The sequence below is a fragment of the Odocoileus virginianus genome, unplaced genomic scaffold (genome assembly GCF_023699985.2).
Source record: "Odocoileus virginianus isolate 20LAN1187 ecotype Illinois unplaced genomic scaffold, Ovbor_1.2 Unplaced_Contig_13, whole genome shotgun sequence".
Taxonomy (NCBI): Eukaryota; Metazoa; Chordata; class Mammalia; order Artiodactyla; family Cervidae; genus Odocoileus; species Odocoileus virginianus.
In genome coordinates this window covers 711,010-727,975 of record NW_027224330.1, presented here as the reverse complement: position 1 = coordinate 727,975, position 16,966 = coordinate 711,010, and the positions used below count along the sequence as shown (strand labels likewise).

Here is a 16,966-nt window from a genome sequence, read left to right as displayed (position 1 = left end):
ATAAAAGTTAGCTTAAAACCAGAGCTGCAATTTGCTCTCAGACTGATGATGATATTAGTTTGTGGCTTGGAATTATAAGCAGGAACCCCCATACTGGAGTCTGAGGTCCCACCCATTGAGCAGACATACTGCCCAGGACCTTTTCCCAGACTGCTGTCACATGGGACTTCCCAGCACTGTTTGAGTCAGGATGTTGGTCAAAACCCAATTTGGTGATGTATATACTGTTATTCTCCTTTAGCATTTCACTTTTCTTCCCTTTCAATGATTGCTTATTGAAAACAAGATAGATAATCCTCTATTAATTAATTAATTAATCCCCTTTCTTTTAATGACTGTATAGTAAAAATATGGTAGGTATTCTTTATTAAATATTGGATTTATTTATGTAAATTGAATTGAGCCTGAAACAACAATTAAAGCTTTCAACAAACCAGTTATGTTAGTTAAGGCTTGGGATCAGCTCTAATGTCAGAAAGCCCAAGAATCTGTCTTATTCCTTGTAGTCACATGAAAATAGTTTCTTCAGACAGAGAGCTAAAGTACTTGCCCAGTGTTGCAGGGCTCCCCAAACCACAAAAGCAGACCTGTTCAGGATGCCTAAAGACAGGTTGAGAAATTGAAAAATTATGACTTCTGAAAATATAATGCTGATGAAGGTGAATTTGCCATGAAAAGAACTTCTATGACAGGGGCCCTAACTTGCCAGCACCCTTCCCAGCTCTGAGATTAGTTCTGTATGTGTAAAATGACTTGTTGTGAGATACCAATATAACATACTATAACACTGATATTAATATATTGTGTATGACATTATTAATGCTTTCCATAATATATATGTGATATTAATATTACAGAAAAATGTGTAACTTAAAGTATAAGCAAATACTTCTTTTATAAGATGTGTGCTGTAAAATTATCTTTTGGTAATGGTCAAATCACAACTACTGAAAAGCAGATAAATAAACAGAGAAAAGTAGATTTGTTGTTGTTGTCATTCAGTTGCTAAGTCATTTCTGACTCTTTGCAACCCTGTGGACTGTAGCCTCCTCTGTCCATGGGGTTTCCCAAGCAAATATACTTGGGTGGATTGCCATTTCCTTCTCCACAGGTCTCTCTGATCCAGGGGTTGAAATATTGTCTCCTGCATTGGCAGGCACATCCTTTACCACTGAGCCAACAGGAAAGCCCAGAAAAGTAGTTAAAATTGACCAAAAAGAAAAGACACAGTAATCCTTTTATAAATGAGTGTAAATAATTAGGTGAGCTTCTAAACTAGTGTTCTATTATGGGTTTTTCACAGCAAGAATACTGGGGTTTGCCATTTCCTCCTCTGGTGGACCACATTTTGTCAGAACTCCCCACTATGACCCATCCATCTCGGGTCACTCTACACAGCATGGCTCATAGCTCCATTGAGCTATGCAAGCCCCTTCACACAAGGCAGTGATCCATGAAGGGGATGGGTTAAGCTTTTGAGTTCTGGTGCTGGAGAAGACTTGAGAGTCCCTTGGACAGCAAGGAGATCAAACCAGTCAATGCTAAGGGAAATCAACCCTGAATACTCATTGAAAGGACTGATGCTGAAGATGAAGCTCCAATACTTTGGCCACCTGATCCAAAGATCTGATTCATTGGAAAAGACCCTGAAACTAATGAGAGAGATTGAAAGCAAAAGGAGAAGAGTGTGGCATAGGATAAGATTGTTGGATGGCATCACTAATTCAATGGACATGAACTTGGGAAAATTCTGGGAGATGGTGAGGGACAGGGAAGCCTGACATGCCGCAGTCCATGGGGTCACAAAGAGTCAGACACAACTTAGAGACTGAACAACAAAAACAAAACTAGAAGATTCATTGAACTGTTTTGCTGGAGAGAAAAGTGAAGTTGCTCAGTCATGTCGGACTGGTTGTGACCCCGTGGATTGTAGCCTACCAGGCTTCTCCACCCATGGGATTCTCCAGGCAAGAATACTGGAGTGGGTTGCCATGTCCTTCTCTGGGGGATCTTCCTGAACCAGGGATTGAACCCGGGTCTCCTACAGATGCTTTACCCTCTGAGCCACCAGGGAAGCTTTGCTGAAAATCCTTAGTATTTTATTAAATCAGAAGTTAAATGAGACCACAAGCTTATTCTCTGTTCTGGTAATATTTTTTAGGGATCCATTTCATAATGAATTCTATTAAAACTAAGAAGACCTATTGTCTATACAAATGCATTATAACAAAAATTAAGCATATTTATTAACATTGTCAATCCTAAAGGAAATCAACCTGAATATTCATTGGAAGGACTGATGCTGAAGCTGAAGCTCCAATACTTTGGCCACCTGATGTGAAGAGCCAACTCACTGGAAACAAAGACCCTGATGCTGGGAAAGACTGAAGGCAAGAGGAGAAGGGGATGACAGAGGATGAGATGGTTGATGGCATCACCAACTCAATGGACATGAATTTGAGCAAACTCTGGGAGATGGTGAAGGACAGGGAAGCCTGGCATGCTGCAGTCCATGGGGTCGCAAAAAGTTGGACATGACTGAGCGACTGAACAACAACAAGAACATTAATATTGTAAAGAATATAATTTCTACAAAAGCACTAGCTTTATAACTACAATTGCTGATGGCCTTTATGGTAAACAATTATATCATTGGGATCATAAATGACTTCCCTTTTCAATTTTCAGTTTGACTGACAATACCAACTTCCCCTTTGTTCAGTGACTTTTTCCTTGTGTTTATTAAAATAGAGATCTTCCTGAAATAGTAGAATCATTTTTTGAAAAAGAATAAACAAGAAGAAAATATTTGCCATATGTAACAGAGAATTAATTGTGTTAATATCATAATATGAAATATTTTAGATATTTTATTTAACAATGAAATAAGAAGCAAATACATAATTCAATAGAATCAGAAAGCAAAGTGTCAACAAGAACCTTACAGAGGATAAATGAAAAAGCTGTAATGAATAGAAAAAAAATATTCAACCTCCTTAAAAATAAAAAAAAAAATGCAAATTAAAATATTGCAGTAATGAAATACAATTTCCAATCTATCAATTTGACACTATTTTGATAAAACAGACTGATTTATTAATGGTAGGATTGTAAATGTGATATCTGAAAATAAACACAGAATTTAGACACAGAAATATACCAAAAACACCTCTTAACAAAGAAGATAAAGTAGTCATTCTAATGCTAGTCCTTGAATTTTTAACCTCAGCTAAAGTGTTTATTTTTAAAACTCCTATTTTTAAAACTTTCTCAAAAATTCTAGGCTATAACTTACAGTGTCCTATTAATTGGTATTTTAATTAATTTTTTTTTATTATTTTGACCACAGTAAGCATAGGTTTTTTAAAAAAAATATTTCTTTGAATTCTAATATCTAATGTATTTCCAAGTCCTTTTCTGCTTTTTGTCTCTTCTATTTTTTGTTCATGCTATTTCATTTTCTATTGCACTTAATTTTTTTTTAATAAGATGCTTGTCATTACTGGTATTATTATTATTATTTTAGAAAATTATCTGTTGGAATTCTTTGAGCCCTAAGATGAAGGCTTTCTTCAAAGAGATGGTTTATCTTCCTCTATCAAACACCTCAGTCACTGCTACAGGAGACGGGCTCTTGGACTCCACCCTCACCTAGAGCCTGCCCTGGCATCTAACGCTCTCTCCCATTCTCTGTAAATATAAAAGCACAAAAGCATATATAGCACATTGAGTCTATTTAACATTACCATATGGTATTTTTGAAAGTTACAAAGTTTAAGTTCTCAGGACAAATACAAAGGAAGTACATGAGATTATGAATGTAACTGTCCTTTTTGTGGTAATCATATTGCAATATATACATTTTAAAAAAAGCATAAATTCTTTCAGTTTGGCACATGTTCTCAGGACCAAGTGAAGTTTTGGGTCCAATTTGTCATCTGAGCTCCAGTTTATTACTTAGACTTTTTTTTTTATTGAAGTACAGATGATTTACATTATGATAATTTCAGGTGTACAACAGAACAATTCAATGTATATTGATAGATTATACTCCACTTAAAATTATTATAAAATAATGGCTATATATCCCTCTGCTGTATCCTTGTTGCTTGTTTTACACTTAGTAGCTTGTATCTCTTAATCTCCTACCCCATCTTGCTCCTCCCACTTCCCTCTTCTCACTGGTAACCACTAGTTTGTTCTCTATATCTGTGAGTCTTCTTATTTTATACACATTCATAGTTTTATGTCTTAGGTTCCATATGTAAGTGATACCATAGAGTTTTTGTCTTTCTCTGTCTTATTTCACTAAGCATAACACCCTCTAGGTACATCTGTACTGTGCTGTGCTTAGTCACTTAGTCGTGTCTGACTCTTTGTGACCTCGTGGACTGTAGCCCACCAGGCTCCTCTGTCCATGGGGATTCCCTGGATAAGAATAGTGGAGTGGACTGCCATGCCCTCCTCTGAGGATCTTCCAAACCCAGGGATTGAACCCAGGTCTCCCACATTGCAGGCAGATTCTTTACCATCTGAGCCACCAAGGAAGCCCAAGAATACTGGAGTGGGTAGCCTATCCCTTCTCCAGTTTCCTGACCCAGGAATCAAACTGGGGTCTCCTGCAGATTATTTAGCAGCTGAGCTACCAGGGAAGGCCCTAGGTCCATCTACATTGTCACAAAGAGAAGAATTTAGGTCCTTTTTATGGCTAATGTTCCGCTCTTTATATGTACATCTTCTTTATCCATTTATTTGTTAATGGAGACTTAGGCTGCTCCCATATCCTGGCTATTGTAAATAGTGCTGCTATGAACAATGGTATGCACATATCTTTCTGAATTAGTGGTTTTACTTACTTCAAATATGTACTTAGGAATGGGATTGCTTGAGCGTATGGTATTTCTATTTTCAGTATTTTGAGAAACCTCCATACTGTTTTCCATAGTGGCTGTACCAATTACATTCCCACCAATAGTGTACTGGGGTTCCCCTTATTCACGTGCTCTCCATTTATTATAGGTAGACTTTTTGATGATAGCCATACTGAAAAGTATGAGTTAATATCTCATAGTGGTTTTGATTTGTATTTACCTGAGGGTTAGTAGTGCTGAGCATTTCTTTCTTTGACTGTTGGCCATTTGTATATCCTCTTTGAGAAAAGGTTTTCAGGTCTCCTCATCATTTTTTAATCAGAACTTTTATTTTTGGTATTGAGTTGTATGAGCTATTTCTATAGTTTTTGGTACTAACCCTTAATTGGTCATATTATTTGCAAACATACAAATTAGCATGTTGTCTTTCATTTTGTCTATGGTTTTCTTTGCTGTGCAAAAAACTTTTAAGTTTAATTAGGTCTCAATTGTTGACTTTTGCTTTTGTTCCTTTTGCCTTAGGAGACAGATCTAAAAAAAAAAAAAAAAATGCCACTGTGATTTATGTCAAAGAGAATTCTGTTCATGTTCTCTTCTAGGAGTTCTAGTTCTTTAACTCATTTCAAGTTTATTTTTAGATATGGTGTGAAGGAGTATTCTAATTTCATTCATTTACATGTCCAGTTTTCTTAGTACTACTTGTTGAAGGGACTGTATTTTCTCCAGTATTTTTTGTTTTTGTTTTTGTTTGTTTGTTACCTTTGTCACTGACTAATGACCTTAATCATGTAGGTTTATTTCTGCGCTTTCTATTTCATGTTAGACTTTGGCTTTCAAATCTGTTACTGTAATAATGCTATGTAAGAAGCAATCACAGTACTTCAGTTAAATATAAAGATAAGTACATATTGCTTATGTATCTCAGATGGGCAACCGGGCAGCCTTGAAGGTCTTGGTGAGGTTTGGTTGGCTGTATGGGGACATCTGAGAGGCCTGGGGTGATCTGATTCCATTCCTCACTGACCTCATCCTCTGTCTGGGACTAACCTCGGTATGTCCCTGTGGCTGACACAGAAGATACTGCTACAGAACCAGGTTGGTTTGCCTGATATTCAGTAAGGCAAACGCTGAGACACCAAGGTTTGTAGCAGAGAAAAGGTTTATCCATGAGGCAGCCAAGAGAGGAGATGGGAGAACAAGTCTCTGAGGCACCTCCCTGAAGATGAAAAGCTCAGGATATTTAAGAAACAGGGTGGTCTGAGATGTGGGAAAGGTGATTACAGTTAAAGAAAAGGTGAACGTTTTTTGTGCAGACTTATCTGAGTTACTTGCTTTTTCATGGGACATATATTCAGAAAATGGCAGCATTAGCATGATCTGAGGGTGAATTTTTAGATCCTATGACAGTTGCAAGGTTGGTGGTTTGTCCCAATCAGTCTTAACCAGCAGGACCTTGAACTGAACAAGAGCTGACTCTTGAGCAACTGTTACTATAATCATCCATATTGCAAAACACTTGTCTATGGTAGGTTGCTAAAGAATCTTGGGATATATTGTCTAGGCTGTCTGAAATTTGAAAGGTGTGCTGGTCACAGGAACAAGTAAAGCAAGCTTGGTCAGTGAAGGCAGTTACAGGTTATTATTTATTAAGCAAATTATGGTTCAGGAGATCTTATCTATAATGACCTCAGTTTCAACATAAGTGAGAAATTCAAACACATAAGTGCCTTTCAAGCTCCTGCTTAGAGAATGCTTGCCAACGTGGTGCTGGACCAGGTCCACTGCATCACAAAGGGGTAGATACACTTTGGGTTGAAGAATGGGTGTATATTTTACAATTTGACTTACCTCTGTAATTCCTTGCTGCCTTTTCAGTTCTGTGATGCTAGTAAGAAGTGTATTGTTTTTATATTTATCTAATAGTTTTGCCATTTTCTTTGGTTTATTTGGTTTATCAAATAAGTGAGAGAACAATAGCCTGTTTTCATTTATATAATTACTAATGTATTTTAACATTTTGAGGCAGATATCATCACAATAAAGCACAGATAATGTTGCAAAAGTGATTGCATTGTTTGGACCAAGCAATATAATTCAGGGTAGCAGTTTTTTGTTTTTATAATTAAATAAAATATTACTTTTTTTCTTATGATGCAATCAAATATATAGTTTCATACCATGAAGAAAATATGAACTGTACTTAATTTAAAGCATCTAGGAGAAATCACTGCTGATAGATTGAAAAAATAAGATAGTGTTGTTCATACTCCATTTAACTTTTTTTATTTCACCTCAAAACACACTGAAAAAAAACTTTGCATGCCTATAAATACTCCTCTACTACATACTTTTAATTACAACATATTTTTATTCTCTTTTTTACCACAGTTTAGTCAGCCAAACTCCTGTTTTTGATAGATAGGCTCTACTCTTTTCAATATTATATATAATAATGCAAGGATTATTCATGTAGACTTTTTTTATTTCTTCTTTTCTTCAGGATCAATTACCTGAAATAGAAAAACTGATTAAAGTCTGTACCCATTTTCAAGGATGTGATTCATATTTCTGTATTTCCCCCCAGAGATGTTTACCCATTCCACACTCTAGAAATGAACAAGGACCACTTCAGTGAGAACAGTGGAGGATATCTGCACAAGGCATCAGTCACCTTCACCTGCATGTAGCAGAGATGCTGAGGCAGTTAGGCTTGTGAGAAAGCTTTACAGAGAAAAGGGAGTTTTCTAGTTGGAGATTATTGGCATGGGAACATTGGAGGCAAGCTAAGCAGCCATGCATTGTATGTGACTGGTTTGGATACATACTTGGCTTTCTCTAGTTGGCCCTGTGGTGGTAGCAAGGGAAAAGAAAAATCACTTGCAGGTCATTGGTCAAATCCTGACAATTCTGGGTCAACAGTTTTAAAGGTGTGGCTGTTTGGTCTGATCATTTCAAAACTTGTGGTCTGGCTTCCTAGACTTGCTCTGTGATCAGGAATTTCTTGCCATATAGGTTCTGGCTATTGCTCATCTGTGTATTTAGTCTCTCAATAATGAAAAAGTTATCTAAGAACTAATGCTTAATATGCATTGTGATATTATTCATTAAATATTTTTAAATGCTTTTAAAATTAAATATTTATGAAAAAAGTTTAGTAAAATAATTGATCCATGGAAAGTCTCAGCAAATACTAGCTGTTATTATTTACTCACTGAAATTTAACTTCTTAAACTAGTGTATTTATTATATTAAACCTTATCAAAACTCAATGGCATTTAATATCCAACATTATTACCTTAATTCAGGCTAGGAGTATAACAGAGTAGCAAAGACTGGTTGGCTTATAAACAACAGAAATTTATGCATCAGAGTTCTGAAGACTAGTAAGTCCTCTCCTCCTGGTTCATAGACAGCTGTTTTCTTGCTATGTGTTCATATGGTAGAAAGGGTAAGGGAGTTCTGGGGTCTCTCTTGTAAGGATGTTATCGTACTCATGAAGGTGCTAGACTCTCACCTCCCAAAGGCCTAATTTCCTAACACTGTCACATTGGAGATTGTGTGTCAACATAATGAACCTTGTGGAGACATTATATTCAGTATAATAATGATGATGTGATAAGTTGAAATGATATTCAGAGACTTCCATATTCTGTCCCCTAATGTGCACATTTAACATATAATATGCATAAACTCAATGCATGCATCATAAATTACTCATCATTATTGGTGCAAGACACTGTACTTTAGAGGCACTTTGCTCCTGATACTGTTTACATTTTAAAAATTGATTTATATATTTTAATTGGAGGATTATTGCAATATAGTAACAGTTTTTGCCATACACCAACATGAATCAGCCACAGGTATACATATGTCCCTCCTCATCCTGAACCACCCTCCCGTCACCCTCCCCACTCTATCTCTCTGGGTTGTCCCACAGCACTGGTTTTGAGTCCCCTGCTTCATGCACTGAACTTGAACTGGCCATCTATTTTGCATATGGTAATGTACATGTTTCAATGCTAGTCTCTCAATCATCCCACCATCACCTTCTCCCACTGCCTTGTTCTTTACATCTGTGTCATCTTTGCCATCCTTCATGTAGGATCATCAGTACCGTCTTTCTAAATTCCATATATATGCATTAATATACAGTATTTGTCTTTCTCTTTCTGACTTAACTTCACTCTGTATAATAGGCTCCAGGTTCATCCACCCACTATAACTCAATCAAATGTATTCCTTCTTATAGCTGAGTAATATCCCATTGTGTATATGTACTACAACTTCTTTATTCATCTGGACATCTATTCAATGGACATCTAGGTTACTTCCATGTTCGAGCTATTGTAAACATTGTTGCAATGAACATTGGGGTACATGTGTCCCCTTCAATTCTTGTTTTCTCGGTGTATGCCCAGCAGTGGGATTGCTGAGTCAAATGGCAGTTCTATTACCATTTTTTAAAAAGAATCTCCACATTATTCTCTACAGTGGCTGTGCCAGTTTGCATTCCTACCAATGGTGTAAGAGGATTCCCTTTTCTCACACCCTGTCCAGCACTTATTGTTTGTAGACATTTTGATGATGGCCATTCTGACCAGCTAGAGATGATACCTCATTGTGATTTTGATTTGCATTTCTCTAATAATGAGTGATGTTGAGCATCTTTTCATGTGTTATTGTCCATCTGTATGTACATTTATGTGTAATTTAAATTGTAAAATTATGTGTTCTTCTTCAGTGAACAAGATAGGGGTTGCATTGAATCTATAGATTGCTTTGGGTAGTATACTCATTTTCACTATATTGATTCTTCCAGTCCAAGAACATGGTATATCTTTCCATCTGTTTGTGTCATCTTTGATTTCTTTCATCAGTGTTTTAGTTTTCTGTAGGTCTATTGTTTCTTAAGTTAAATTTATTGCTAAGTAATTTATTCTTTTCATTGCATTAGTAAATAGAAGTGTTTCCTTAATTTATATTTCTGATTTTTCATTGTTGGTATATAGGAATGCAAAGAATATCTGTGTATTAATTTCATATCCTGCAAATTTGTTATATTCATTGATTAGCTCTAGTAGTTTTCCAATGGCATCTTTAGGGTTTGCTATGTAGAGGATTATGATATCTGCACACAGTGAGAGTTTTACTTCTTCTTTCCCATCTGGATTCCGTTTATTTCTATTTCTTCTCTGATCACTGTGGCTAGCACTTCCAAATCTGTGTTGAATATTAGTGCTGAGAGTGGGCACCATTGTCTTGTTCCTGATTTTGGAGGAACTGCTTTCAGTTTTTCACCATTGAGGATAATAATTGCTGTATGTTTGTCATATATGGTTTTTATTATGCTGAGGTATGCTCCTTCTATGTCTGTTTTCTGGAGAGTTTTTTTTTTTTTTTTTTTTAATCATAAATGGGTGTTGAACTTTGTCAAAAGCTTTGCATGTACGTTGGTATAATAATGTGATTTTTATCTTTCAATTTGTTAATATGGTGTATCACAATGATTGATTTGTGAATATTGGAGAATCCATGGAGATATAGCAATTATAAATATATATACACCCAATATAAGAGCACCTCAATACTTAAGGCGATGCTAACAGGTATGACATGGAAAATTTAAAGGAACACAATAATAGTGGGGGGCTTTACTACTTCACTCACACCAATGAATAGATCACACAGACAGAAAAATGAACAAGCACTAGCTTTAAAGGATGCTTTGGACCAGTTAGACCTAATCGATATCTACAGACTGTTACACCCAAAAACAATGGATTTCACCTTTTTCTCAAGTACCCATGAAATATTCTCCAGAATAGGCCACATCCCAAGCCACAAACCTAGCCATGATAAACTAAAAAAAAAAAAAAAAAAAAAAATCATTTCAAGCATCTTTTCTGATCACAATGCTGTAAAAATAGATATCAACCATGGCGGGGGTGGGGGGGCATAAAAAACACATATGGAGGCTAAAAAACATGCTTCTAAATAATCAACAGATCACTGAAGAAATCAAAAAGGAAATCAAAATATGCATAGAAACAAATGATAATGAAAACACGACAATGTAAAACCTATGGAATTCAGTAAAGGAAGTGCTAACAAGGAAGTTCATAGCAATGCAAGCCTACCTCAATAAACAAGAGAAACATCTAATAAACAACCAAACTTTACACCTAAAGCAACTAGAAAAAGCATAGTAAAAAAAAAAAAAAAAAAAAAAAAACCTAAATTTAGTGGGGTTAAACAAGTGGGGTTTATGTTTTTAACATAAAAGCAAGAGCAGTAATGCAGAATACATAAAGGAGACTATAGCAAAGATCAACAAAACTAAAACCTATTTATTTGAGAAGGTAAACAATGTAGATAAACTGGTAACCAGACTGATGAAGAAAAAAAAGGAAAAGTCTCAAATCAATAAAATTAGAAATAAAAATGGAAAAATCACAACAGACACACAGAAATACAAATGATCATAAGAGACTATGTGATCAACTATATGAAAATAAAATGGACAACTTAGAAGTAATGGACAATATTCTTAGAGAAGTATAACCTTCCAAAATTGAACCAGGAAGAAATAGAAAATTTAAACAGACCAATGACAAGCACCAAAATCAAAACTAATAAAAATTTTCCAAAAAACAAAAGTCCAGCAATAGATGTCTTCATAGGTGAATTCTATCAAAAATTTAGAGAAGAGCTAACACTTATCCTCAACATGCCTGCAGATATGAAAACTCATCAGTGGCCACAGGACTAGAAAAGGTCAGTTTTCATTCCAATCCCAAAGAAAGGCAATGCCAAAGAATGTTCAAACTACTGCACAATTGCACTCATCTCACATGCTAGCAAAGTAATACTCAAAATTCTTCAAGCCAGGCTTCAACAGTATGTGAACCGTGAACTTCCAGATATTCAAGCTGGATTTAGAAAAGGCAGAGGAAACAGAGTAAATTTCCAACATCCACTGGGTCATTGAAAAAGCAAGTGAGTTCCAGAAAAATATCTACTTCTGCTTTATTGACTACGCCAAAGCCTTTGACTGTGTGGACCACAACAAACTGAAAAATCCATCAAGAGATGGGAATATCAGACCGCCTCACCTGCTTCCTGAGAAACCTGTATGCTCATCAAGAATCATAAGTTAGAATTGGACATGGAACAACAGACTGGTTCCAAATAGGGAAAGGAGTATATCAAGGTTGTATATTGTCATGCTACTTATTTAACTTATATGCAGAGCACATCATGCAAAATGCCAGGTTGGATGAAGCACAAGCTGGAATCAAGATTGCTGGGAGAAATATTAATAACATCAGATACACAGATGACACCACCCTTATGGCAGAAAGCAAAGAAAACTAAAGAGCCTCTTGATGAAAGTGAAAGAGGAGAGTGAAAAAGTTGGCTTAAAACTCAACATTCAGAAACTAAGATCATGGCATCCGGTCCCATCACTTCATGGCCAAATAGATGGGGAAACAATGGAAACAATGAGAGACTTTATTTTTGGGGGGGGCTCCAAAATCACTGCAGATGGTAAATTAAAAGCTGCTTGCTCTTTGGAAGAAAAGCTATGACCAACCTAGACAGCATATTAAAAAACAGATACTTTACTTTGCCAAGAAAGGTCCATCTAGTCAAAGAAATAGTTTTTCTTCCAGTAGTCATGTATGTATGTATGAGTTGGACTATAAAGAAAGCTGAGCACCAAAGAATTGGTGGTTTTGAACTGCAGTGTTGGATAGACTCTTGAGAGTCCCTTGAACTGCAAGGAGACCAAACTAGTCAATCCTAAAGGAAAACAGTCCTGAATATTTATTAGAAGGACTGATGCTGAAGCTGAAGCTCCAATACTTTGGCCACCTGATGCGAAGAACTGACTCATTTGAAAAGACCCTGATGCTGGGAAAGATTGAAGGTGGGAGGAGAAGGGGATGACAGAGGATGAGATGGTTGGATGGCATCAAACCAACTCGATGGACATGAGTTTGAGCAAGCTCCAGGAGTTGGTGATGGACAGGGAAGCCTGGAGTGCTGCAGTCCATGGGGTCACAAAGAGTTGGACATGATTGAACAACTGAACTGAACTGAAGGACCTTTTGATCTTTATAAGTACCATCTCAGACATCTGTGGGGAAGTGAACCCACACCTTTCATAGTGTACAATAATACTGAAGGCCTTTATGTGCCACTTACTTTTTTAACATCAAGTTGTCATGACACTAAATTGTTTCAAAACAGCTATTCTGCGTGTGTTGAGGCAATATTTGCTACAACTCAGTTTTTTCTGGCTATACTGTTATACAGACTGCAAAAATACAATTTGAAATGTTAGGAAAATATTTGGATTAAAAGAGCTCAAAGTGAAGCCTCGAAAAATTTTAAGTTTGGTGAAACAAGCTCTTTAACTTTCGTGAAAGTTGAAATAAATAAAAAGTGGCTAGGCTAATTAAGATGATATATTTATTACAGGTGGCAAAATTGAACTCCCTGAAGTCAAATTTTCCTACTCCCCTCTCCCCACTGAGAATACTTCAGTAGGACCATTCCAAAATTAATTCAAGTTTTGGGAAACAAATTACATCCTGAAACACTGATTGAAATTTCAAGGTTGAACCAGTTTTTCCTATTTGGATAAACATAGTGAATGGAAGAATTGATGAAAGACCAAAACAGTCAAAGTGGGAAAGTTGGTATTCAGAAGCAAATTACCCCCAAAACTTAACAATGTATGAAATAAATTATTTTGAAATATAGTGTATGAGCAAGTAGAAACAATAGCATCATGAGTGAGACTCAACAAGGTTCTGATGTGAATGATATGATTAATTAGCCTCCTTTTTGGTCTATTGTTGCTGTAATTTAATTCATAACTTACAGAAGTACTGTAGATGTAGGAAGATTATAATCTTTTATGATGGCTTAGCAAAAAAAATGGATGGAAGAGAGCACAATGACAGATTAGTTGGTTGAATTTGTAAATGTTCATACAACCATTGTCAGAGTATTGATTAATAAATTGATATAACTTTGTGAACCACCTTGTAGCATCATGTAACTTGTTCCTTCAACATGTTTGTTCATGGTAGGTGGGAATAAAACTATACATTTAGCAAATCAGGTGATGCATGAATGAAAAGGATAAAATACATGGTTTAGGAGAAATGCAGGGAGAAATATTCCTAGTAGTCATTCTAAATATCAATTTTATCTTTAGAAAATTGCAACTACTTGAAAATTCTTAAGTTATTGAATGAAGATTTATCTGCTTGTAACTTTTACTTAGTTTTCTTAGTTCTCTTCCTCAGGGTCTTTAAAAAATATTGGAGTTTGTTTCTAAATGAAAGACATTTAATTATTTGAAAGCTTTCATGATTGTTCCACTTTGTCCTGCTAAAAATCCTCATTTTCTTTCATTATGAAATGACATGGTTCTGTGTTTATGTGCAATAGCTTTTATTACCCATTGGTCACAAAATATTTTTATACTTACATTATAACATCTCATACCAGGAATACAAGTAAAATAAAAAAAAATATTTTCTGATAAAATTAGAGTAGTATATGTTTATCATCTCCATCATCTGAGGTTCAGCTTTCTGTTAATGACTTGAAAGCATACCAGGAAGCTGTACTTCCTGGAAGCTGTACATCAATATACGTTTAGGTATAATAAGTATAATATGCATATTAAAAACTGCTGTTAGATAGTTAGGTTAACATGCAAATCCTTAGCTAAATTCTTGCAATTTTATATTATTCTTACAAATCTAGTATCAAAATATGGATATTTGGGAAAAAGGACCATTGCTGTTGTTCAGTCTTTCAGACATATCTGATCCTTTGTGACCCCATGAACTACAGCATGCCAGGTATCCCTGTCTTTCACTGTCTCCCAGAGTTTGCCTAACTAATGTTCATTGAGTTGATGACATCAAACCATATCATCCTTTCTCTCCCCCTTCTCCTCATGCCTTCAATAGTTCGCAGTATCAGGGTCTTTTCCAATGAGTTCTGAGGACAGTGAGGAGATCAAACAGTCAGTCCTAAAGGAAATCAACCCTGAATATTCATTGGAAGTACTGATGTTAAAGCTGAAGCTCCAATAATTTGGCCACCTCACATGAAGAGCTGACAGTAGAAAAGACCCTGATGCTGGTAGAGATTGAAGGAAGGAAGAGAAGGGGATGAAAGAGAATGAGATGGCTGAATGGCATAATTGACTTAGTGGACTTGTGTTTGATCAAGCTCTGGGAAATGGTGAAGGACAGGGAAGCCTAGCATGCTGCAGTTCAAAGGGTCACAAAGAGGTTGGACATGACTGAGTGACTGAACAACAACAACAAATAGGTTTTTCATAGCTTTTCTTCCAAGGAACAAATGTCTTTTAATTCCATTGCTGCAGTCAACATCAGCAGTGATTTAAGAAAATAAAGAGGATAATAAAGAATATAAAGTCTGTGACTGTTTCTATTTTTTCCTATTTTCCAGGAAGTGATGGGACCAGATGACACAATTTTTGTTGTTTGAATGTTGAGTTTAAGCCAACTCTTTACTCTCCTCTTTCACCTTCATGAAGAGACTCCATAGTTCCTTTTCACTTTCTGCCATAAGGGTGGTGTCATCAGCATATCTGAGCTTATTGATACTTTCCCCTGCAATCTTGATAACACTTTGTGCTTCATACAGCCCAGCGTTTGATATGATATACTCTGCATATAAGTTAAATAAGCAGGGTGGAAACATATAGCCTTGACATACCTCTTTACCAATTTTGAACCAGTCTGTTGTTTCATGTCTGGTTCTAACTGTTGCTTCTTGACCTGCACACAGGTTTCACAGGAGGTAGGTAAGGAGGCCTGGTATTCCCAACTCTAAGGATTTTCAATTGTTTCTTGTGATCCACACAGTCAAAGTCTTTAGCATAGTCAATGAAGCAGAAGTAGATGTTTTTCTGGAATTCTCTTGCTTGTTTTCTATGATCCAGCAGATGTTGGCAGTTTGATCTCTGGTTCCTCTGCCTTTCAAAATTCAGCCTGTGCATCAGGAAGTTCTCAGCTCACATACTATTGAAGCATAGATTGAAGGATTTTGAGCATTACCTTGCTAGCACATGAAATGAATGCCAATTGTAAGGTAGTTGGAACATTCTTTGACCTTGACCTTCTTTGGGATTCAAATGAAAACTGACTTTTTCCAGTACTGTGGCCACTGCTGAGTTTTCCAGATTTGCTGGAATATTGAGTGCAGCACTTTAACAGCATCATCTTTTAGGATTTGTAATAGCTCAACTGGAATTCCAACACCTCCATTATCTTTGTAGTATTTCCTCCTAAGGCCCACTTACTTCACACTCCAGGATGTTTGGCTCTAGGTGAGTTACCACAATATCTGGGTCATTTAGACCTTTGCTGTACTTGTATTCCTGCCACCTCTTCTTAATATCTTATGCTTATGTTAGGTCTCTACCATTTCTGTCCTTTATTATGCCCATCTTTCCATGAAATTGTCCCTTAATGTATCTTTTTTTTTTTTTTTTTTTAGGTGATCTCTAGTCTTTTCCATTCCACTGTTTTCCTCTATTCTACTGTTCACTTAAGAAGACTTTTCTCCTCGCTATTTTCTGGAACTCTATTGCTATTCTCTGGAACTCTGCATTCAGTTGGATATATCTTTCTCTTTCTCCTTTGCTTTTCACTTCTCTTTTTTCCTCAGCTATTTGTAAGGCCTCCTCAGACAGCCATTTTGCCTTTCATTTCTTTACTTGGGGATGATTTTGATCACTGCCTCCTGTATAATGTTATGAACCTCCATCCATAGATCTTCAGGCAGCCTGTCAGGCCTAATCTGTTGAATATATTGTCACTTCCACTGTATAATCATAAAGGATTTGATTTAGGTCATACCTGAATGGTCTTGTGGTTTTCCCCACTTTCTTCAATTTAAGTATGAATTTTGCAATAAGGAGCTCATAATCTGAGGCATAGTCAGCTCCAGGTCTTGTTTTTTGCTGCCTGTATACACCTCCTCCATATTTGGCTGCAAAGAATATAATCAATTTGATGTCCAATTGACAATCT

The 16,966-nt window shown here is 36.2% G+C and overlaps 1 protein-coding gene across 3 annotated transcripts in view; it reads left to right on the top strand.

Annotated features, from left to right (window-relative positions):
* Positions 1-16,966, top strand: part of MARCHF1 (membrane associated ring-CH-type finger 1) — a 1,143,673-nt gene that overhangs the window by 421,638 nt on the left and 705,069 nt on the right. The window lies entirely within an intron of this gene.